General features: G+C 38.2%; 1 protein-coding gene across 4 annotated transcripts in view; it reads right to left on the bottom strand.

Moving 5' to 3' along the window:
- TMTC2 (transmembrane O-mannosyltransferase targeting cadherins 2) overlaps positions 1–24,754 on the bottom strand; it is a 241,980-nt gene that overhangs the window by 196,240 nt on the left and 20,986 nt on the right. The window lies entirely within an intron of this gene.

Raw genomic sequence — 24,754 nt, 5'->3', positions numbered from 1 at the left:
TGATATCATGTAGACACCAGTAAAGGCCAATAATACATACTTACTTTTCTGCTTAATCGATTTCTTGCTACCAGATAGCATTTGCTCAGTTCCACTTATGAAGGACATACATCGAAGAATCTTATGTAATTCTGATTGTGAATATTCCCATTTTATTGCAAAGTTATACACTGGAAAAATACTGCTATTATTAATGCATTAAGTAAGTTATCTGTTTTGCAACCTAAATTGCAGTACTTCTAAGCTCATGGTCTCATCAATCCCTGGAAATGTAGTTTATTTTTCTCCACAAGAAAAAAATAATAATAATAACAATAATAATAGTAGCATAAACACATTTCAAATGCAGATAAAAGAAAACAGAACTCCATTCCTAATTGTATTACAAGGAAATAGAAGGGACAGATTGTCTGAGACAAAAAAAAACAGTATCTAAGATCTTGCTACAGCAGTGCTGGAGGAGATTGCTGGCCAGTCCTCTCCATAAGGTGTTTCACTGAAAGTTACATCTTAAAACAGTAAAAAGTATTAAAGGCTGGCAACTCTGAAGGAATCACTGAACAGGGAAAAAGGGCAAAATGCGTGGCAGAAACAGTCCACAATGTATGCATATAGAAGGGGAGATCTATAGTCACACACATAAATACATATCCAAATGCTCTTTCTTACACTTACACTTACTTCTCAACAGACTGAGAACTCTGGGGACACTCAGAAAATGAAGATGAAGAGGCTTGGGGCTGAGCTTTCTGTTTGCTTTTGCAACAAACAACAGTAGCTGAAGAGTATACGTGGCAGTAGTCTAACTAAAAAAGAAATTGTATTTAGCTTTACAATACTGCCTCGCAATTTCTACTCATGTTAAGATAGAAAGCAATGATTATATCAAAATTATACTTTCAAGTACACACCAGTGCTTATTCAAGACCAACTCTAAGTTCACATAAGAATCCAGTAAAGCGCAGGTCCTGCCTGCACCTCCCCCCATACTCGGTCCCTGAAGCACACATGGAGCACACAGGGTAAGGAGGAACCAGAAGCCAAGGCATGCTGGTCCTCTGGGGAACTATTTTTCATCATCTGTGCATGCTTCCACATACGATTCTCACCACAGCAGTTAAGGGCACAGGGATGCAGCCCTCCACCATTTATGAGGAAAGGATGTTTGAGACATATTATACAGTTTGAGCTATATAGACAAGTCCGTAATCAAGTAAGAGATAGTAAGAAGAGATAGAAAAAGATGGAAGACTGGAATGAAAGGACAGAAGCAATGGTCTGGGCTGGAGTCAGAGACCTTAATGGGGCTGCAGGGTAAGAAATAAGACCAAAAAAATTGGGGAAATAAAATAATTTATAGGTTTGGTTTTTTGTTGGTTTTTTTTTTCCCCTCCAATCTAAACCTCCAGTCCTTCCCTCTCAGGAAAAACAAACAAACAAACAAACAAAAAAGGCTCAATTTTAACACGAATATTCTATAGTCCAGCAGTGGCGTTTTGAAAAGGTAAAGATTTGGTACAATCCCAATCACAGCCTGTTTGAGCTGAGTCTTATCGACTTTAAAAGGTGATGTACTGCTGAAAAAATGTTATCCAAAGACTTTTCCCAGCTTTGTTTCCCAACAGTTGGTTCACCGCCAAATGGAAACCAAAGTGGTTGTGCCGTTGAGGCACAACTTCACTCATTTAATTTCACTCATGGTACCCATTTAAAACTTAAAACAGCAAACATTTCATTCCAAAAGCAAAGAGCTACACAAACAGAGGAAAAAGAAATAATAATAATCAAATCCAGCAACACAGCCCAAGCTATTTAGCTTACAACAGCTGCTAGAAGTTTTTAGAATAACATTCCTGTAATTTCTAGCTCCTTTTCCTCTAAAAAGAGCTTCTTCATCTTCTTTTTTTATTGGTGGTGTTGTTCTTATACTCAGATATATTCTTTATACTCTTACACTGCATGCATAATGCACCTGGTCTGCCTGGCAAAGGTAAAGGAACAAGACAGATGAATTTTTATGCATGCAAAAATGTACTAACAGTCACCAGAACAACATTCTCTGCATGGTGATACAAAACTGCAAATTTTACAGTGAGCTCTTAAAAAGTCCACATAACACGTTTGCCTAAACATGTAGCGCTCATTTAAGAGATAAAACAGCTTTAACAGCTATAGCATGTTCTGTGAATATAGCAAGAACATTTAGTTTTTTAAAAAATCTTGGTCCATGGTTCCACTGAGTTATTAATATATTCAGAACTGATGATCCCAGCGAAAGTTGCAGAAACAGGAGAGAATATTTTCCAATCCATCACCAAAATGAAAGTGGAATCCCTTCTAGTTCCACAAGCAAATCTAGAGGGATATGGGTAAGCAAAATCAATTAGATCTAGTTCCTTCACTACAAACACCTCCTTTGGTAAGCGGGCTTCTGAGAGGAGGAGTTCCTAAAAACATGATCCTTCTAATGTTACTCAAAATATGGAAGGCAACTGGAATTCAAAGAAAAATTATAGTCATTTTTCATATTAATATTCATCAAATCATGAAGTATTCTGGGGGGAAAAAAAACCAAAAAAAAAAAAAAAACCAAAAAAAAAAACCTGTTTCAGAGCTTAAGAGCTCATGTTATGAATACTTTTTTAACCTTTTATCTGCTGAAACCTGCAACTTGTCTTCACCTTTCATTTCTTATCCTAAGTGTTTGGCTTCACCACAAGGACAAGATGCAATGGGGATAAACTAGAACACAGGAGGTTCCCTTTGAACGTCTGGAAGCACTTCTGTGCTGTGAGGTTTGATGGAGCACTGGCACAGGCTGCCCTGAGAGGCTGTTGTGTCTCCTCCTTGAAGACCTTCAAAAAGTTCCTTGGACATGGTCCTTGGCACCCTGTGCTGGTGTCCCTGCTTAAGCAGGAGATGGAGCAGATGGAACCAGAGGGTTCTGCCAACCTCAGTCACTTTGGGAATTTTTAAGTCATGATACGGACAATAAAAATGAACACTTTAAAATTGTTCTATTTAGATTACTCCACTGTGCTTTAAAAAAAATAAAAACTGGCTAATCCAAATTGTCTATTCATATGATTTTCTTCAGTTCATAATAGCCACACTAGATATATTTACAACCTGAAAACAGAGAGAGATTTAACTTCCTGAACAACGGTATTTGTAGAATCAGAGCGCTTCTGGACAAACAAGCTTTGCTCTGACAGGCATCTGGCAACTGAATTGTTCTCTCCATTTATGAGTCTGAGGATATGCAATGAAACCTTCCTGATGAACATTACAAAAAAGCTGAATATACTCCTACAAACCCGTCAGATCAGCACAGTTCACAGCAAAGTTAAATGTCATGAGACGAAACATTTCTGGCAGGGAATTTCCTTATGGACTCTTTGAGAAGACACAGCCATCTGCTTAGTCAAAAATCAATACTTAAGAGATTAAATGAAACAGAATGCATCAGATCACTTAGGTATTGTAGAGAAGTATTTTGCCAGTAGCTGAGCTCAGGATAACAGGATGCACTAGAAAAGTTCTGAATTTATCACCATCACTGAGGAGTCTAGATTATCATTTAAAGCACCATCCCAGGAGGGAAAGACAGAAGATAAAAAGAAGAAGAAAAATCCTTTAAGGATGCTGTTTCAGCAAGTGTCACAAATCATTTCTGCCAGTTTAACAGAAAATAAGTACCTGACAAGATAACACAGCGAGCATTTACTCTGCATCTGCAAATCACATGTACAAGTACATACAAGTGGACTAACTTGGGTTTTGATAGAGACAGTGTAACATCAGTGATTTTCTGGAATCTCAGCAGACCATGGCCAACATGCTTATCAGCAACAATCAAGCAGCATTATAAATAAAATCTAATGAGGCTTTCTAGCAATGTGTGTTTTGCTGCAACAATATTTAGTAAATAACTCAAGTCAAAAAGGACTTACCGTATCTTTCTTACAGCAAAACGTTTCTAGCCTTTTTTTTTTAAATTTATTGCCTATTGTATGGAAAATGACATTTCTATCCCTCAGATGTAAATGACTCTGGACATTTGGAGGGGTAACATGCTGGATTACATGACAGTTACAAATGCTGTCTTCCATATTTTGAAAGATCTGTATTCATTCACTTAATATTCCTCAAATTTTCTTTCATGAAACATGAAGTATCAAGCACTGATTCTGCTCCCTGGCTGCTTCTGGCCGGAAGCCCTGCTAAAATAGATATTCTTGCTCTTGCCTAAAATTACAAGTGATTTTAACAGACTCTTGTTTCAGAAAAGACAGAAAAGAGGTAATAATGTCTAAATGTTTTTGACATCCTGCACTGTCAGGAACTAAAAACAATCCGTGTATTAAGAAGCTCTACAGGAATCTCCCTTCTTTGAACATATCACGTCTTTAACAATAATTCTTCTATTTTATTTTTCCTTTGCTATTGCACAGTATTTGATGTGTCCTTATTCCAGAGTGATTAAAACTGAATTCTAGTCAGTAGCCAAAGAGAAATGTAGTTCACTCATACAAAGAAGCAAAAAAAAAAAAAGCCTGACTGCAGTGCCTCTTTATGCAGCAATGCTGAGTTTCTTCACTAAGAGATTCCCTTCATCTTCTGAAAAGATGTACCGATCTTGAAACCCAGATGAAACAAATGAAAATGAGCTAGAAATCAGTTCAGTTGAAAGAACCGATCTTTGATTTCTTCTACCAATTTGTGTAGTTCAAAACACACTCACTTCCCCAGCCCTTCAAAGGTTTCTGTTAGCCCTTTTTTCAAGAAACGCCCTACTAGGGGAAGTTAATCAAAGGCCTCCTGACCAACTTCACCCCTGGGCAGCCCTGTCACAGCCAGGGCCCATCCCGCAAATCTGAGTGTCTGGCACATGCTCTTGTCACCCCCTCACCACTCTGCTATCCAAAATCAAAAGCTCACAGGCACCAAGGCAAAAGGCCACACACACTATTCTCAACAGCCACTCTGGAATGCATGATTGCATCTTGTATGACCGCAGAAGTTTGGAAATAGCCTGAAATCAGAAACTGCTGGGACATCAAGCCACTGCATGTCTACAATGGCAACCGTAATGCACATGAACACTGCTCTAAGACTCTGACACTATTCTGCAGAAAAAGCAGACTTTCAGCTGGCTTTATGTTTTAGTAAACTGCAACTAAAATCAGTACTTTTATTAATCTGATGCAGGGTGTGATTGCTTTGTTACCTGATGTACTAATTTTCACTATAAAGTCAGAAGATTTAGTCTTGCTTTCTGATTGTATTTTATTCTTTGGATTCAATTATGATCAACTTAATTAATTACTTGTGCTATAGAAATTGCAACTCTAACACTAACTAGAAAAACATTCTGTACTTATAAGGCAATCTAACACCCCTGCCCTCCCTCTCCCCTGAGAAAGCTGATGATGTGAATAATGAGGAGCACTTCATGAAAAGTGCAGAAAAAGACAATGTGACTCTTCAGCTTTTCCCATGGTACAAGTCGGCCCTTTTCTCCAGAACAAAGCCTGGAACAAAGTCTCAGTTTGTTCCTCTCCCTACTATCTTCTCCTCCAGAGAGAACAGCAGGGAGAGCCCTTACAGGCACAACCCACCTCTAAAGCTCACATCACATCCTGACAAGGCATCTACTTCATAATCAATAGCTCTTAGTGTGGATAAAGTGTGGACTCATCCAAACTCCTGAGACTAGAATTTAATGAAAAAATGTTTCTGAAGCCAGCTCATCTCTTTTACACTACATAGGAAGACAGATGAAAAGGGAGGTGGGTGGAATTGATCATAACTACAGAAATGATGTGTTATGTGGTGTAATGAATATGCATTTTCATCTTTTTAAGAGTCACAGATACACAGATTGCAAGTACAAACAAAGCAGAAGATAAAGAGTTTTTGTCCAATATTTCAATGTCTTACATAAGTGGAAGTATCTACTATACTTCATATGATCATCTAATATTCTTTTTGTCTTATACTATCAATTTCTTTAAAATATATTTTTACTTTGATTTTGCTTAGTGTCCTTCTTAACTTGGTAGTATGCTTCAGCTTAATGTTTTCTAGCAGACAACAGCATACTTCTCTCCAGTTTTCCTTATGTTCTTATTCTTTTAGATAACCATAGCATTTTCTTGACATACAACCTTTAACAGCTGGTACTTCAAGAACAGTTCTCATGCATCTTTATACTGTCTTCTTCCAGAAAACAATTTTTAGGGACATGCTGAATGACAGAATTTTTTCCTCCTTGGGGCTAGATTTTGGCATTAAGAAGCAAATGCTGACCCAGAAGCTTCCCTCTCTAACCTAAGCACAGATCTGACCCTGCCACCCCTCAAAATAAACTTAAGTTACAGCAGTAGTCTCAAAAATAGAACTAGGTCCTCTGTTACCAGTTAGTGACCCCATGTTTACAAGCATTCAGAATACCTGTACACTGAAATCTGGAAGATGACCTTTTCCAGCTCAGATATCTGAGTTTCTAGCTGCTCCCTGAATATCTCATTTTTATGCAGGTCTGTACTGGTGCCACTGCAAAAGCATAACAAGCCCTATGCTCGCTATTTTCAAACTCTGTATAGTTACTACTTCAAAGCTGTGTACCAAACCATAGGGTTTCTCAGCACCGTTATCATGAATGGATGTGAGTTGAAATCAATTTGAAAACATTGTTTCAGAAAGACTTTAATTATTAATATTACTCACATATTGTTGTCATTCTAGAATGAAAGAATGCATTTTAAGTGATAGCTGTCAAGCCTACAGGAACCACTGTGTTACCTGTACAGAGGAGAGAATGTTTTTAATAAAAGATCTTCGTTAGTGCAAGCAAGGGTAAATTTAATGTTAGGTTTACTTGAAAAGGTTCATCTGACTTGTTGCACATTTCCTTCTGTGCAGAACACTTCATGGCTCTCAAAAGACTGAGAGACTCCTTCACACTTTTGATAAATGTAAACTGTGAGATAAATTAAATCTCATGCTTCACTCCTTTGGTTCACAAAACAAATCAGGCCTTCCAGAAGCTCCCATGGAAAATGCTCAGACACCATTAAGCAGACAAGGGTACTGCAGGCTCTGGTTACCTACTTCCCATTTGCTGGCCAGGCCACAAGGCCTTCTTTCCAGGTCAGGAACACAGTCTCTCATCCTACAAGCAAAGCACTCCTGCTGCCAGCTTCAAAGGCTTTCCAAGGGTCAGAGACTTTCCTGTGGAAGCCACTGTCAAAACATACTACGCATTCAGAGTCTGAGAAGCGCTAGAAAAAGAAGGAGGAGAGCTTGTAGGATTGCTCAGCAATATGCCTGAGGAACAGGGTGCTCACCCAGCAGAGGGGAATGCTGGCTCTGGTCTGCTGGTTAATGAACATATAAAAAATTCAGCTAATCATTTTATGTGGCTTTATTTCAAAGCAGTACTGTGAGATTAAAATCTGCAGCCCCAAGCTGTGCAAGACTATTATTGTTAAAATCATGATATATTACAACTGCACAAACATTAATATGGCTAATGCAATCACACAGCTGAATTTCTAAAATTAAATACATCTTTCACATGACAAATTCTCGTTTTAAAAGTTCATAAGGGTTAAATAAGATTCCCGAAAGATGTCAGAACCAAAGACATAATAAACAGTATATATTCATATCTTACTGTCAGCTTTTCCCTTAGCCCCAGAGAGTCACATCTGCACACAAAAGAAACAACGTAAATGTCAACGCACTACTTCAGAGAAGAAATAAGCAGCAATACTGGATCCTAAATTCTTGTTACATGAGTTATAAAGTACCATAACTTCTGCTGGGATTCACTGCGGATCAGTTGAATTGGGACACTGAAGCCTGTCTGACAAGCTCCAGCTTTCTTTGGTGTCTCTAAGGGCCAGTTATTCTCACATCCTCCACAGTGCTTTGCCTAAAGCCTGAAGGCATTATCCCATGAAAACAGTCATGCTGTTACCAAGCTTATTAGCCATGCCAAAGACAACAGTGTACTTCTGTCCTTCCAAATACACCCAGGCTTTCTATCAGGTGTAAATCCCTACTAGATAAAGTTCAGAGTGCTCTTTCTGCCCACTCACATAAGAACATGAAGTCTCCTTTTATATCAAAGCTTTTCTTTGTATTTTTGCTCTTCTGCATGTTTGATTTTAAAACACATCAAATTCTTTGATACTATTCCGTGAACATTACAAAGAAAAAATTGCTACTTTTACTTTATGTACATCTACATGAGAATAACAATCATCTTCTCTGCACAATGTTTTAAATCACTTAACCACTTCAGAGGATCTTGAAAGCTATGCTATGTTTTGAGAAAGTGACTTCCATCCCAACACCATTTATTTCAAAATCACAATAGAATGGTAGGTGATAGGCAAACATAGAGTAATCTCAATCAAGAAATCATGGGCTGGATTTTCAAGAACTACTAATCTGGTAAAAACTCTATTTGAAAAGCACAAAAGCAGCCTTGCAGTACCTAAAGGGAGCCTAAACACAGGAGGAGAGCCAACTCTTTACAAGGGTAGATAATACTAGGACAAGGAAAAATGGTTTTAAGTTGAAGGAGGGAGGATTTCAGTTGGATGCTGGGGGGAATTTCTTTACTATGAAAGTGGTGAGGTGCTGACACAGGCTGCCCAGAGAGGCTGTGAATGCCCCATCCCTGGAGATGTTCTAGACCGGGTTGGATGGGGCCCTGGGCAAGCTGGTCTAGTATTAAATGTGGAGGTTGCTGCATGCAGCAGGGGGGTTGGAGCTACATGGTCCTTGAGGTCCCTTCCAACCTGGGACATTATGTGATTCTATGAAAAAACAAAAATAAGCATGGCAACTTGAGAGAGTACCAGCCTACTTAAGCACTTTTCTACACACGATATCAAAGAGCCATAAATCATATCATAATTATTTGAAAAATGATTGCAAGTTTATTTTCAAAGACATATAAATTAAACACACACATCAGCCTGGGGAAGGGAGGAAAGATTACAGTAGCAAGCTAACAAATGAACTGACTGTGTCACACTATGAAAAAGCAGGGAAAGCTGGGGTCTTGTATGTGAGACCACCAACAAAGGCTTCTCAATGAGTACAGTAGGAGTGGGCCAGGAACTATACGATTATCTAAAATGATGCTCAGGTGATTGACCCTCCCAGTCTTCACATAGGAAATACTTATCCATGCAATTAATGTCACCATTTCAGAGTTCCAAAAATGTATTGATTCTCACCCTAGCAAAGCTAGCCAGAACTGTATGTTTGCACTTCTCATAGCAAATTCTCTAATCCCTCCACTCACAAGCAGCTGACGACATTTAGCACAGCCTTTTTGAAATTCTTGGTAAATGTTTCTCTCCCCTTCAGAAACTCAACTATTTATTTTAAAATAAGCAGGACACTGCTGCAACCACATCCACCTCAGAAAGAACAACCAAGCTAGTTACAATTATTTATAGGCAGAAGCTGACAGCCAAACCGCTGATGGCTGGGAATAGGGAGTGGAGTAACGTTTTAGCAGATTGCCCCAGCTGACAGTTGTATATGAGTATAATTGCAGCGGCACCTACAAATCTCTTCTTTCTATTCTTGAAACGTAGTTCATAAAGTTCTACAGCCACTATTTCCCTGCTGCTGTTTTCACAGGTTCATATGGGAAAAACATCCTCCCTAGGAGGAAAACACTTTTTACTCCTCTCTTCCTCCATTAAATGTAACAACAATAGTGACAAAAAAGCTATAGTTCCTGCTCAGTTATCATCTCCGGTGTAGACGTACTCTCCATAACCTTAAATGCCAGAGGACATTGGGAACAAAGGGTTCCTTCTGGAGCTCCTTTTGTCCTGCACTCCTTAACCCACAGAAAACAAACACCACCTGAGGTAGCCATGAGCCATCCTCTCCAACACATCAGAAAAAGAGAAACAGATCACTCTTCAGTGTTCACCACCTCCCACTTCTAGGATTGCCATAGGGCTGTAATAACATAAATGTTATTTCTGTTGTCTTTAAATGGCAACCCTGGCACAAATCATTTTTTTAAGGCTAGGAAAGACTTACTGCTCCACAAGTTACAGAAGATCCCTTCCATCCTCCATACAGGAGCTCAAGGATAGTGTCACAGGCACACACTGATCTAGATAACTCCATGACAGATAGCTAGAGAAAACCCAAGTTACACTGTGCTATAAGACAACAAGAGCTCAGCACAAGTACCATTTCAAGGACAGTTTTCTGACAAACACTGTGTGCCAACCACTGCAGACAAATACATTCAGAAGAACATCTAGTACAGCAAAGACACACTTTGCTTTCATCTTTATTTGATCAGATTTGAACGGAGCCCAAATGGGACTCCTGACAAAATGTGGAGGCAGCTCTTCAAAGAGGTGGATGTCAGTGAGGGGCAAAAAAATAATCAGATTAGCAAACAGTTTCCCAGATCAAGTTGCATCTGCATCCCGTCTGTTGCCACCGGCACCTGAGAAGATTGCTGTTTTAGTTGAAGGGGACTTCAACTACACTAGGACAGTTGTTGCTATTTAGGAATCAGGAGGAAAGAAGAAAGTGAGGTTCTTCTTTTCCATAAGTTGTTGTGAAAAGCTAAGCATCTACTAACTCAAATGCTTCCAGCTGGGCATTTCACCTGAATCTATAAGAGAATCAACATGTCCTGATTCTACCTCTGTTCTACACAGACTGTCATTATGCTGTCATTGCAAGCTCCAGAGCAGTTTAACACCAAACACTTCAGAAGAGCTGAAAGCTTTGCTAAATTATTTGAGAAATGATGTGGGGATAAGAATAAAAAGCAAAGCAATTTTCAGACTTTTTTTTTTAATATAAAAGTCAATGTATGTCAATACACTGGCAAACTGTTAAAGCCAAATATGTTTGATTTCCTCCTTTTTTTTTCCTCTATCCACCTCTGTTAAGATGCTGAAAAGAATCCCTAATCACTACAAACACAAAAAATAATCATCTCAAATAATCTGTAATTGACTATTTTAAGTACTAATTTTAGATAGAAGCTCTCTCTAAAGCAGAATTACTTCTGATCTTCTAAGCCATATTGCAGAAAGGAAAAAAGAATTAAAACTAACTTCTGCATGGACTGCAAGAACTAGCTGAATTATGAGGGAAAAAAAAAAAAAAAAAAAAGGATATCTGGGGTCAAACTTATTATGCATAATTCCTCACCATTTTTATCACTTACAATTCCTCTCCAATTTTATTGCAATTTATTTTATTCTTTTTGTGTTGTTTTTTATTTTTTCTTTTTAAAATAAGGAAAGTAAACACTACACCCTCCCTTTCAAGGCCAGGAAACATTTTATTAGCCCCAGACTTTTATTCCCAACAGGACAGAATAAGAATGCAGTATGCGTTAACCAGACTGTAAGCACCTCCATATTGTCAAAATATCAATGCAGTCCCAGACACCTATTAGCAAAGTTTGAAATAATTCAAATACGGAACTTGTTTGCAGATAGAATATCAGAGACTTGGTCAGGAGTCATTTTGTTCATTTACCTACCACAGGCTCATATGAAACAAAATGGTTTAAGTAGGTTGAGACCCATAACTTCGTATCATGCTAATGCTTAGATGCAAAAATCAGAAACAGAACACAGTAAAAATACTACTCTTCCTGATTAACTTTTAATATAATTTGACTGTTTAAAGCTTTTGTTTGTTTCAATGAACACCAGAGGCTTTTTTTCCCTGGTAATTTTCAGACAGAAATAGCCCCAGGTAGGATAAAGTCCAGGGATATGTATTTATACACAGCCAGAGGCTCAGAATCTCATGAAAAAGGTTAAATAAATTCCCTTTTATAAGGTGTGATTCTTGCTGAAAACCCAAAGAATACGCAGACCATGGTTGAAAACAGGGGTGAAGGAGAGCAGAGTCAACAGAGCCATCTTTTTTTTTAAGGACAGGGAAAATATAACGTTTGCAGCCTGGTTCATAACTAATCCTTGTATAGACTATTTCACACCAGTAAGAGGGAAAAAGCAACCAAGTAAATTCCAAAATGAAGAAAACCTCGACATCAAATAACCAAGTGATCAGTCCAAGCAAATTGATTTTTGTTGTTCTTTCCAAAGACAAGTTCAATATAGCAGCTAGTGGAAGATACCTGCATTTCTGAGAATTGATCTGTAGATTCTCTTGCAGACAATATAAACAAATTCAAGCTTTTTCTTTCTTTTTTTCTTTTTTTTTTTTTTTTTTTACCTTCTCTTAGTAGTTGGGAACACCTAGAAATGGTAAGGAATACCATTAAGAAATAAAGCACTTGGTCCCTTGAATGAATTTATTCTTTCAAGAGGTTAAAGGAGTGCTTCTGTACAGCAGCATATAGTAACATAAAAATGAAGATCAAAATCTGGATCTAGATGAACCACGATCAAAATACAAAGCAAAACAGAAAGGTCAGTATATGATCACAGCCTGAACCTCTGATAAATCATCTGAGACAAGCAATGAGTCATCTGTGGGAGCACAGGTGAAGGTAATTCAGCTGTCCTCCCTGAAGGAGGGGAGCTTGGCTCCACCTCTCCTAGATCTCATTTAAAGGCTGACCACCACTAAGGCAGGATCTCTTTCCAGAGACTGCTCCTATGTGGAGTTTACAGTGAGCCTCAACATCAGTGACCGACTATCTTTACAATGCGTCTCAATATCATTATAATTTATTCTCCTTCTATTACACAACCTCTGTTTATCCATCAATTTTATAACTGTACAATCACTAATGAGAAATAAAGGTCATTTCTTCCTAATCCAATGTAAAGAAGATGAAAATACATTACTACAGTTACTCTGTTCTCTCTCTTGGTGATCTTCTAAAAACAATAAACAACCCATTCATAGCATTAATGTGTTTTCTTTCCTAACTCTACTGTAGACACGTCTCTGTTACAGTGAAAGCATGTACAAAACATGTTCATTGTATCTTTTTCATGCAGTATCAAATTAAAAGGCAAGAAAAAATAAAAATCAATATAGAGAGCACCCCACTCTTCTTGATTACTTTTTATGCCCTGGCCATTAACAAAGAAAACATCACATTATTCCATTTTTCTCATGTAACAATTCCAGATTCATTTAATTTATGCTTAGGATTTGAATCTTGAAGATTTCAGTGTAGAATCAGTGTGAATTAAAGGAGTACCTATGTAAACCTATAGGAGAAGCGTGCTGCTATCCTTTGTAGATTAGCTTAAAATGGGTGCAAACGTAATCCACTTCTGCTTAATGTTCTGCTTATCCTTATGACTCATACATGTGAAAGTTATTCATTCTTTTAATGCCTTTGATAAGTCTAACCTAAGCATTAAACCCTATATGAACCATGATGCAGTTATTCATTATGTACTTCAATGCAGTGTGTTCTAAAGAAGTCAGATAAATGCGTCTACAATCATTTTAGTGCATTTTTAAGCACAGCCTTATCTCCTCATTTACTGGTTTATTTGATAGGAACTTCTAACTGCGACTAATAAGCAGAGTACACAGTATCTTTAGTACTATATTCAGAAGAGGTAAGATCTTACATCCACCAATTTAAAGTCAGCAGCAACAGTCTTCACTTTACAAAATGGGACAAAACATCCAGCAGTTTTGAGAATGAATTGCTTCTTTACCCTCTTGCAGGGGAAACAAAACAAAACAAAACAAAACAAAACAAAACAAAAAATAAAAAAATCAGAAACTGCATCTTTATAGTCTTAAATGGAAACATTCTCAAATTTCTTGCCAAGAAGTTGCCTTCCCCTACAATTTGTATATGTCATACCATATACTTTTCTCCAGTTACTCCTGATAGTATGTTATTTTTCCTCACCATGAATATTATTACTAAGTACTGTTTCCAAAAGATGACTGAGACACTACACCACACCAATTCCTAGCAAGGCATTTTCTGATACTTCCATGCAGAACAGCAGTAAAGCTACATACTGGCAAAGATTCAGTTTGCAATGTGAAACTCTGACAAGGGTTACCTTTTTAATCACTGGCAAATTCTTATCCCCAAATGTCTAAATTCAGCAACTCCAAGATCCATTTATGCACATAAACCTTTGATGCCCTTCCTAAACTAAGACTTACCATTTCATTTTAAAGCTGTATTTGAAATATTTGTGAAACTATCAATTTCCAAGGCTTGTCTCTCTGCTTGTATCTCAGAATAATCCAAGGGAGCCTAGCATGCTGGGCAGTGGAATATAAACCTTTGCTCAAAAAAAACAACAAAAAACATCTCTATACAAAGCTTTCAGCACAAAGAAGATTAACACATTTTTTCTGATAAAATCTGCATAATAATTAAGATGGGTTCATGCAGCTCTACACAATATTCAAAGGCAATTATTCTGGTGCATCAGGTTTTCTACCTCAAAAGGCTGGGTTTTTCCCCATTTCAGAACAAAAACAGATTAGATCCACACATTCAAAGTGTTCATACTATCCACTGAAATACTACAGATGCAAATTCAAATCAATCTTACACATTGTCAAAATAGCAGAAGCTCTATTTTTAATAGATACACAGTATAGAATGGATGTATGCATATCACCATTTCACAAAGCATGAATAAATCAATTAACATTCTTGCAAAACAAAACAAAATTAGAAGAAAATGCTACTATAATACGTCAAGGACACTGAGACTTAAGCAAGACACATTATATTATCTTCAGGTAACTAAGCTGGGAACACAGAAATGTTCTCTTTGTCTTTGGTCACAAAGCCCTCTTCTGTAATGACAGTAAGATTAGAAGCATACCTGGAGGTCACAAAAAAGCATGAATTAGGGATTGCAGACAGAATATTCAATTAAGTAATATTCTTACTGAAGAAGGAATAATTCTTTATTACTAGAAACTGCTTTCACTGAGAAAGCAGTTCTGATGTCAGGTAAAATAAAGGCTTTGCCCTTAAAGTGCTAAGAGTACTCAAGAGAGCACAGAAAAGTAGAGATTTATATGGAATAAAAAAAAACACAAATGGAAATAACTTTTAACCTGTTAATCCATGAATCCAGCTCAATTACATGCTCTAAAAAACTTCTCCCACTGTGAAATATTATACAAAATTTTCACAGAATATTTAAAACTAGCACCTCTCACTGTGAGGAAAGAAATGCATTCAATTTACACATGTTAATGTAATTATGCAAATGTTGAAATTTTCATTATGGCCTGCAAATAGTTTCATTCTCTTGGGAGTTTTCTCTACTCAGTTTGTTTTAAAAAGTGCTTTTCCACTCTCCGTTTGTTTTCTTCTGTCCCACCTCACTTGCAGGAGGTAGCAGGTAAGACTTAAAACTGCTAATGTTGGTACACCTCTTCTGTCAGATGGGATCAGGGACTGCAGGTGTAATCCAGGGTGTGCCCAGCTGACAAAAGCAAAGGTAGTGCATGAGAGGCCAGAAAGCTGGATCAGCCTCCCAATCTCTCATTCAGTTTCTGACACTGCAGTGAAGACACAGAGAGTAGTCACCAACATTTTTGACAACCTGGACATCGGCCCAACACAAGTAACACAGATGCTAAAGACAAACCGAAGCCCAGCTGTGAAGCTTGAGACAGGCTATGGTTGTTAGAGCATTCCTCAAGCTGTCACTCACTATTAGCATTCAATGAAAAATCAAGGATACAAGTCACAATTACATTCCATGTTAATTAATTAAGCAAGCACATGCATCTTTCTCCCCTTCCCACCAACTGTGAAAGTTAAAGGTTCAAGATAAGATGCTCACATCAAAAAAGGCATCTTTGTCTCACTGTAACAGCATGAACATCTTTAAGGTCAAGTGCATTCCTCATGCTATGCTGCAATCTTTCTTCTTCACTGCAGGACATGGAAACCTAAAGGACTTTGCCAATCCCCACCTCCTCCGCAGCTTACCCTGCGGAGTAAGGATGTGCCTACATCCACAGCTTCAAGGCCAGTGCCGTACTACAAATCCCATTTTCCCATTACGCAAGTATTTTCCAGAAGAGGATAACAATGCTTTTACCTATGAAGAGATACAAGGTCAATGCCTTTATAAGAAGTGTCAGGGATGGTGTTCTTTGTTCTTTTTTCCTCCAGAAACAAAAGATCAAAAGCCATTTGGAAACCTATAGGACTTCCCTTATAGGAAAAAAAACCATTAATAGCATAATCTGACAGAATGCTGGAGCAGCTGGGCTTTCACCTCAGCTGTTAAAACCACGCTGTTTCCATTTCATTGTCGACAAGGATTTATGGTAAGACTTTTTATCTGAATGAATAATCAAATTGCTTTAGGAGTCTCAGTTTTATGTTATTATACACAATTATGTGAGAGTAATGGTGAAGTAGATGTTATCTAATTGGTAGAGGGATTCCCAAATCCTTTGAAGAGAGATTGTCCATAAACCATAAAATTAAGTAGGCCATGCAATTGCACGGCTTCACAAAACAGCAATGAAGTGGAAACAAAAAGATCACGTTTATAGAGAAGATTGGTTAAATTACTAACCAAGAGCATTAGATATGGAAGTATGGCTTTAGCAAAATTACTGGAGGCAACAGTATCACAATACAGAAATGCATGCACAGCATGGAAATGCATTTGAGAAGATTGTTTGGCTGCAAGCTGAGTTCAGATGTTCATGAAACGATCAAAACACAGGTTATTGAAATTCAGGAAACTGATGCACTGTAGTTGAAGAATTACCACTGTTTAAAACAAGATCAGTTAGACAGCGCTGAAATGTCTGTTTCTGTTGCTGCATTTTTGTTGTTTCCCTCATCTTTTAGATTAGCCAACAGCAATGATAGCTTTTAAATTGCACAGAAGATGTGTTTAATAATTATTAAATTCTCTCCAAGTTGTTCAAAAAATGTCATCAGGAGTGTTTCATAGTTAACGTTACGAGCATACTGACAAAGCTACATTCAGCCTTGGTAGCAAGTAACAAATCAAGTTATTATGACAGGCACTTTAAGAACTGCACTAAACTTCTGAAATCAGTTCTTATAAACGCATGAGCACAAACACACACAAAGTCACTTTGGAACTGCATCTGCACAGAACAGGCTGTCCAGTCCAGGAACACCATCTTTGAAAGCAGTTATTGCACATTTAATAGTTTTTCCTTAGGCAAATGTTAAAGAATGAAAAAAATTGTGAGTTTGGAGCTATGAAATTAACTCAGAAGGCAGACAAGCTGTACTTCAGCTTCTTTGAAGATGGGTGTTCACTTAGATTTTATTCCTCTTTTGAATAGTAATTCAATGGTAATTCTTTCTTTCCCATACTGCATCACTGAGGCCTGTAGCTGTTTTGATACCATATGCTTGAGAAACAGCTGTGTCTCAGGCACTGAGACTTCAGTAACAGTTCCCTTCACACTGTCTGATTGTTCTGATGCAATTTTATTTCTGCCACCGTGGTGAAGGAGATATGCCACACTTCTTATACCATATAGAGAAAGCCAAGTCCAATGAGACTCAAGTATACAATTGAAAACTCTCACGATGGGAACCTTGTCGATTAAAAACAAACTTGTAAGGGCAATGAGCAGCTGCTAAGCACTTTCATAAGCTTGAAACATAAATTGCGTTATCTCAGTGTTCTCACACTTTCCACCTTTCCCCATCAGGAATGACTGTGTTTTTACTTCAGATTTTAAGCATTTTTCTATTAATCTCAAGCTGTCATTTATAAATCCAAAACTTTCCCAATGATATTACCCACGAGGTACAAGCTCCCTTTTCACAATAGCTCAAGACTCAACTTCCTATTCTAATACTTGAAATAAAGAGCAAAGTACTGAAACTTCTGAGTGCACTTGGCACTACTTACTCTCCAATTTCCTTTTTTTATTCTTTCTTTATTTCCGTAAATCTGCCAAGCATTTCAATATTTAGCATGCAAGTTTCACTGATTCAATTCAATTCCTAAATTAGATCACAAACCAGATATGTACAGAGCGCATTCAAAACACACTTCAATAGAATCAATTTATACCCCTTCTAAGATTTTGGCCCATACATCTTGCCTGTTTCTATAGATGTAGGATCCAATCTAACACAACATCCCAGCCTCCTTCTTAGCTTGCCAGTCTTTCCAGTATCTTCTCTGGAGCACCAGTAGGATGTCTAAGGACATTGCTAAGCAAAGGAAGGGCATGAAGACATCATAAACAGCAATGAAAAGGCCAAAAGATTTGGAAGAAGTGCACATACTATCTTCAGCTGATTATACGGTGGTATTACTGGACAACTGTTACAAAAGGTTTTATGAGTCCACTACAGTCATGCAAATTCTGTTCAGAATGATTCATAAAGGAGTTCATAAACAAGCACTAACAAGACTTGTTTACTAGATTTCATCCAAGCATCTTTCTCGCCATCTTACAAGTACAATAATTACCATAGACTCTTGTATTTCCCTGTGAAAACCAAATTAGGTTTTAATGAAATAAGCAATCTCCTTCCAACATACTGAGGCAGATTCACTCTGTTTAATATTCCACAACTAACACCAAGCGGCTCCTGGAAGCCAACTGAGCCCAGGCAGATAATACTTTCCCAGTGGTACACATTCTTCTGTCTTCTGGCTCGTGTCAGATACTGCAGGCGTGCATACAGGCAAGTGCGTGTGTTCAATCATGACAAAGATATCTGTCCAACACAAGCAATAGGCTGTCAGTAACCAGTGTACTATGATTGCATTTTTTAACAAGTCCAGGGGCCCAAAACTCTCTTTGCCAGTAAGGTTTTAATCACCGTAATTTAATTTTGCATTTTTTTAATTCTGAAGTCCATCTACAAATATAACTATTAATCTAATTAAAGAATTATAATTTCAGAGAAATTAAATGAGACCGTGAAACTAAAGTGAGTGTAAACAGGAAGTCTGCAGTAATCCTATTTTCTGTATATTGGCCCAGAAACAGCCCATTTCAGTTGATTCCTTATGAAATTTCACTTTTTTCCAAGTCCTTCACTTTGAAGGAATAAATTAAGTACTCTTTTAAGAGGCGCCTATTACAAGAAGATTAAAAGAAGGGGGACTTAACACACTTTAATCTGCAGCTACTGAAACTGGACTCAATTTTTGAGCAATTCAACATCTCTATTAAATGAGAGAAGACAATTTTCAGTAAGTAGATACAGTAGTGATAACACACACATCATATGCATGCACTTTCCTCCCTCTTTTTTGTTAGGCAAGGCAAAAATAAAATTAGTATATTCATCCCCTTCCTAGTTTATAAATTAAGATTGCAAGAAAGGACTTTTTACTTTGTCTTCTGGTAAGGCAGCACACTTAAAACAACCTTTCGGTACCTTTTTTTTTTCTAAAATAAAGAGGTGATAGTGCTTTAAAAGCCTGATGTAACGCTTCATACTTTTACAGTGACATTTTAAATCACACCGTGGCTCTTATAGTAGCAGAAGCAGCAACACAAAAACAGAAACCCAGAAAACCAGTCTCCCAGGTGAGACGGCAAAGGGAAAACATGTATTCCTAAAGGAGAATGGTGCTCTATCACTTTCCAAACAGACTTATAAAACAAAGCCAGACAGAATTAGCTATTATCCAAACACTACAGACTTACAACATGTTGTATATTTCTCAATGAGTGCTGTTTGAGGGGCAGAGAGGTCCATAGTCTGACAATAGCCTGCTACCAGGTGGAAATAATTAAGGAAGGAAGCTCTCCTGTGCACTGTGCAAATTATTTACTAGCAATCCCCACCGAAGCCCATGCTATGACCTAATTCAACCACATCACTTGCATCATGTCTCTCTCTCCCTGCATGTCTAGGACAAGACCACTCTGAATTCTGCATGTTCCTGTAGAATATTTTGATTTCTCTAATTTGTTGTCATTGTAGCCGTTTTTAAAACCAGTCTGCCCTCTTCCTGCATTTTAAAGTAGAAATAATGAACATCCTTCTTTTGCTGTGAGTCAGCCAAATGCTGTTTTCAAACTATATATTAAGTTACATCAGCTGAAATTGTAACTCTGAGCTAACAGCACTCTTTATTTATCCATTTATTTATTTATTTATTTTTGTTATGAAAAACAAGGGAAAAGAATAAAGATAGTACGTACACCAGTTATTTGGGGATGATATTTTTCTAGTAATTGTGGTTTAAAAATACTTTTATTTGTACATAGTAGATCAACAGTAATATTAGCCTCTCTGCCTTACCAACTTTCCACACAACAGTCTTCTAATAAGATGTTACAGCAAAAGAAATGTTTGGTGTAACTGTTCAATTGATACATCCTGCACATTTACAGCCATACTACTTGGTCATCTTTGATCTTGGTCATCTAAACTAAACAGTCAGAATCTACTCCTTAGCACACATTATTTCCAAAGGTTGCTATTTGCCTATTTGCAATTATACTGAATTTAGAGAAGGCTCTCACACACAGGAGAAGTAAAAATTTTAGACATTTGAAATACTCAACCATTCCAAATGATTCCTCTCATAAGGAAATGCACTGAGCACACAGCAGGGGGTGGGTGGGGGAAATACTTCGGGATCAGCCCATCTTTGTTCCCTTTGAGTAATGTAAGAGTCCTCAGAATTAGCTTTGACTAAGATCTAAAGACAAAGCTAGACAACTGACCAATGATGTACAACCAGTATGTCATTAAGGATCACCTTTTTTATAAGGAATGGGCTATGCAGCAACACAGTGCAGCTTTGGATGGCTTCAAAAGCAACTCTGTAGTGCAGCATGGCAATGTTCTTAACAAAAAAAGAAAGGTTCCATCTTCCTTACTACAAAGACAGGTAACACAAAACTGTTGAGAACATTCAATACCTTTGAATGTTTTCTGCTCATCTCTGAGGCTCTTGGCAATCAGTACCATGGAGGACCACCTGCCATATACCAAGAACAAGCACATTGAAAAAAAAACCTAAAATGCAGCTAGTGTCCACTTGTGCTTCCTCCTTACTCAACAACACAGCTATCATCAGGTTTTTGAACTTCAAAAGAAAGGAAAGAGATCATTTCCTCTCTATTTCTCAGAAGCAGATGGGGAAAGAAAAGGGAAGATGCAGCACCCTGGTCTCGCTGGGAATTGTTCAGTCCTGAGTCATATACTGAATTAAAAGAGGAAGGAAAAGTGACTAGTACTTGGGTCAACATCCCTTCACCCTGAGAACAGATTACATTTGCTTCCTCCTTCTTCCCAGTGTACAAATAAAATATATCCAACACACTAAGCCAGCACCAGAAACTTGAATACAGAGCACAACCAGTACTATAGTCTCCATACTACAGGTACACAGACAAAAGAGGGTGGAGAAGGGGAGAGAAAAGGCACAAAAATAATATTTCTCACTATCAAGAGTGAAAGTAGTAATCAGTTAGTTATGAGCAGGGCATCAGCAAAGACCAACAACACTGACTGAGTAGTACCAATGAGACATGCAGCAGGGAGAACCTCTACACTCTTTATCCTCAGTAAAGGCTGCTAAGCTTAGACTGCCTGCAAAGCACACCATAAGGGAGAGAAACACCATTTACATGTTGCAATTATCAAAACTCATAAAACAGGGGGGTCCTTTTCTCTATCCCCTTGAGAAATGGGGTGGAGAATTGGTTAATTTATACTTTAATCCCATCAAAAAGTTTTAATAGAAATCCTTGAATTTTACATCACCCTAAACAGCTTAACAAGGTCACTCTTGTTCTGAGAATAAAACTTTTTATTAAATCTATCAGCCCCATAACATAATCATTGTTGTATTTCCTTGGAAACTGAGGAAACTTTCAGTGGAAGGAGGTTTTCAGTGTGGAGTGGACATTCCAGACTGTAACCTTTTCCTAGGAGCCTAGTTACATCTGCCAAATATCTGTGTTAGAAGGGATTTGAAATGACAAACAGAAAATATACAGCTTAAATGTTTACACAACTCAGTCAGAAGAATTACAACCCTCTGAAACCAGTATTTCACCGCCAAGTGTTTTACACACCTATTTAGGAGAAAAACAAAGCAGAAAGAAAGAAGTACCTTAAACCAAATCAGAAATTGAAACAAAGCTCAAATTAAGCAAATGCAAATGTGACTTCTGCTTACACACATCCGTACTGTGAGAAAAACAACCCTGCAGCACAAGCCTACAATAGGTTTTCTCCATCTGTGCATTCAACTAGCATGTCTGATTGTATAAAGCTGACAGTGCGATTAGCCTGTCCTCTTGGTAGATAAAACAAAAATTAATTAATAGACAAATAGAGAAGATCTGCAAAAGGCTGATCTTGCAAACACACACACAAAAAAAAAAAAAGAAATTATTTCAAAAGTATTTTAAAAACTAACAAGATCTCTTCAGGCTTGGCCTTGGCAGCAATGTTACTCACCAATCCAAAACTATAGTCACCGCAAAGAAGAAATAGCTGAGTAGAACCCAAGTAAATATCAAGAGCAGAAAATACCTGGAGAGAATAAGAAAGAAAAGCTGCCCTTGCAACATTTGCCAGCAGATCTGCCTCTGCTGCACCCAGCAGTGCCAGCTATGTCTTTCGGCAAAAGACAAAAGACAAAAAGCTCGCCCCTCATTTGTTCCAGGTCATTTTCAAAATCATTTTAGAGAAAAAACACAATGCAAGACAACTGAAAAATCTGGATTACCTCAACACCCGTGTCAGGAAAAATAAGTAAGAGCTATGGACTATCAGGCTGAGACCAGGAAGTGAAGCATTTAAGAAATTGCTTTTTATGGATGTTAGAAAGAACTTCTTCCCTGCTGTATACCATCTCCTCAAATATAAAGAAAAAAACAAGTTTTGAAGTTGGTCAAACTATTATTTCTTTTTTTCTTCCTCCAAGTCCCTCGGATCAGGGCGTAAAAATGAGTAGTGTCATAACTGCAGAGTGCAGTTTGACCACACTGCCTAAAAGTGGCCAAAGAAGAACCTGACATCAACACCTCACCAGTCTTCCCACTCTCACTGAGAGGCAACACTGAAATTGGAGTCAATGTGCCAAAAAAAGCTCTTTCCAAAAATGGGGAAAAGTGATTTTAACCAAATGATTTTAGTGCATTACTATTTTCTTCTTTCCTACCACTTCTCAGATTTGAAAACAAAAAGAGATAAAGACGGACTCTCCTTTCCATTAAACAAATCCAAACTTCTGAGCACTTCAAAAGAAGGGAAAAGAACAGGCAAATAGAGTTTTTATCGTGATTCCATGAGGCACAAAAAGCAGCAAACAACCAGGAAGGGCTCTGCTTTGTTCTGCTTTTTAAACGCTTCAATACAACAGCATTCATAAAACTTGTTTGTGCTCTTGCACACATATTCTTGCACTATGCAGCTGCAACCAGGCTGCCACGATCATGGTTACATCCACACACACTCCTTCTTTTGAAGGCTCTTGGGCAGCTGAGGACACTGTGGATGATAGAGATCCAGGCTGTTGTCAGCTCAGAGCTGTGCTTATAAACCAAGGACTGGTTTACAAGTTTCATACTGGATCCCCTGACTCTTCCTGGAAGCTTCAAGGCCCAGCTTACACTACCTGCTTAGTAACAAAGCCACGATCTTGTCAGATTTATAATGATAAAAAAGCAAACGAGGGAGGAATATACAGCTTTCATTTCATGACATCACAAGTCTGGGCACTAATGCATTTGTAAGTCTTCTGTGCACGCTTCAGCGGTTATGCTGGGATTAATGTTTAGTGCTAGCAGCTTAGAGGGCTGGGAGGGTGGGGGGTTTGGCAGAGGTTATTGCAAAGAACAGCTTCTCAGAGAAGAGTGTATAGGCTGAAATAATAGCAGTATCCTTGGTATTGTCCCTCTACGTTTGTAAGCATTAAAGTTATTATTAAACAGACTGATACAAAAGTTCCTGCAAAAGTAAATCAGCAATGCCATCCTGAAAAAATACTTTAAAAGATTTCAGCATGCTCATATCCAAATGCTGAAACTGAATATACCTAGCAGAGTTGAAAGTGATAAAAGACAAAGCAGATTGTGCTAATAGAATTTTATCTATATGAACTTCAAATGAGAACAAAACCCATCAACTTTCAATGTTTACTTCAGGGATATCAGACTGACATAATCCAAAACGTGGGATGCTTGTTGCACCAAGCGCGGCAAAGGCCCCTAGTGCCATGGGAGCAGCCTGGCAGCTCTGTTTTTGGTCTAGTGGCTGACTGCCCCTAGTATTACCCTTGTGCAAACTGTCTATCACCCACTCACAGACAGTGGCTCCCAACCAAGACTGAGCAGGGTCTGGTCATTGGGGGCTCCAGGACAGGGTTGAGGTAGCCAGAGCTGCTGAGATCACTCATCCTTGAAAAACAAAGTTCGACTTGCACTGAGTTGAAATATAGCAGCAACAAACGTTTCACTGGCAAAGCTGCTGCTCTTATCTCTATCAGCTCAGCAGGGGTCAGGGCCAGGTTTCCAGAGCCCCTGCAGCTTTGCTGCAGCAGGAGGAATCAAAGGAAATTCATACAGCTGCTGTGGGATTAGTGGAACAAAGCAGGCAGAGGAGGAGCAGACAGGGGCCTTCATCAAGGCCACCGTGCCCAGCCTTCAGTGAGCACTTTGGGAAAGCAGTGTGTCCCCAGGACTGCCAGGGCAGCAGATCTGAAAGTGGCTCTGGTTTCTGACAACAAGGAGAAGGCACTCACAGGTCTGCCCTGCTGGCAAAGGTGCTGTGCAGCTCACAAGTAAAATTCATGAGTAG

The sequence above is a fragment of the Coturnix japonica genome, chromosome 1, assembly GCF_001577835.2.
Source record: "Coturnix japonica isolate 7356 chromosome 1, Coturnix japonica 2.1, whole genome shotgun sequence".
Classification (NCBI taxonomy): Eukaryota; Metazoa; Chordata; class Aves; order Galliformes; family Phasianidae; genus Coturnix; species Coturnix japonica.
Note: the sequence above shows the minus strand (reverse complement) of the source record. Positions and strands in the feature narration are given on the sequence as shown.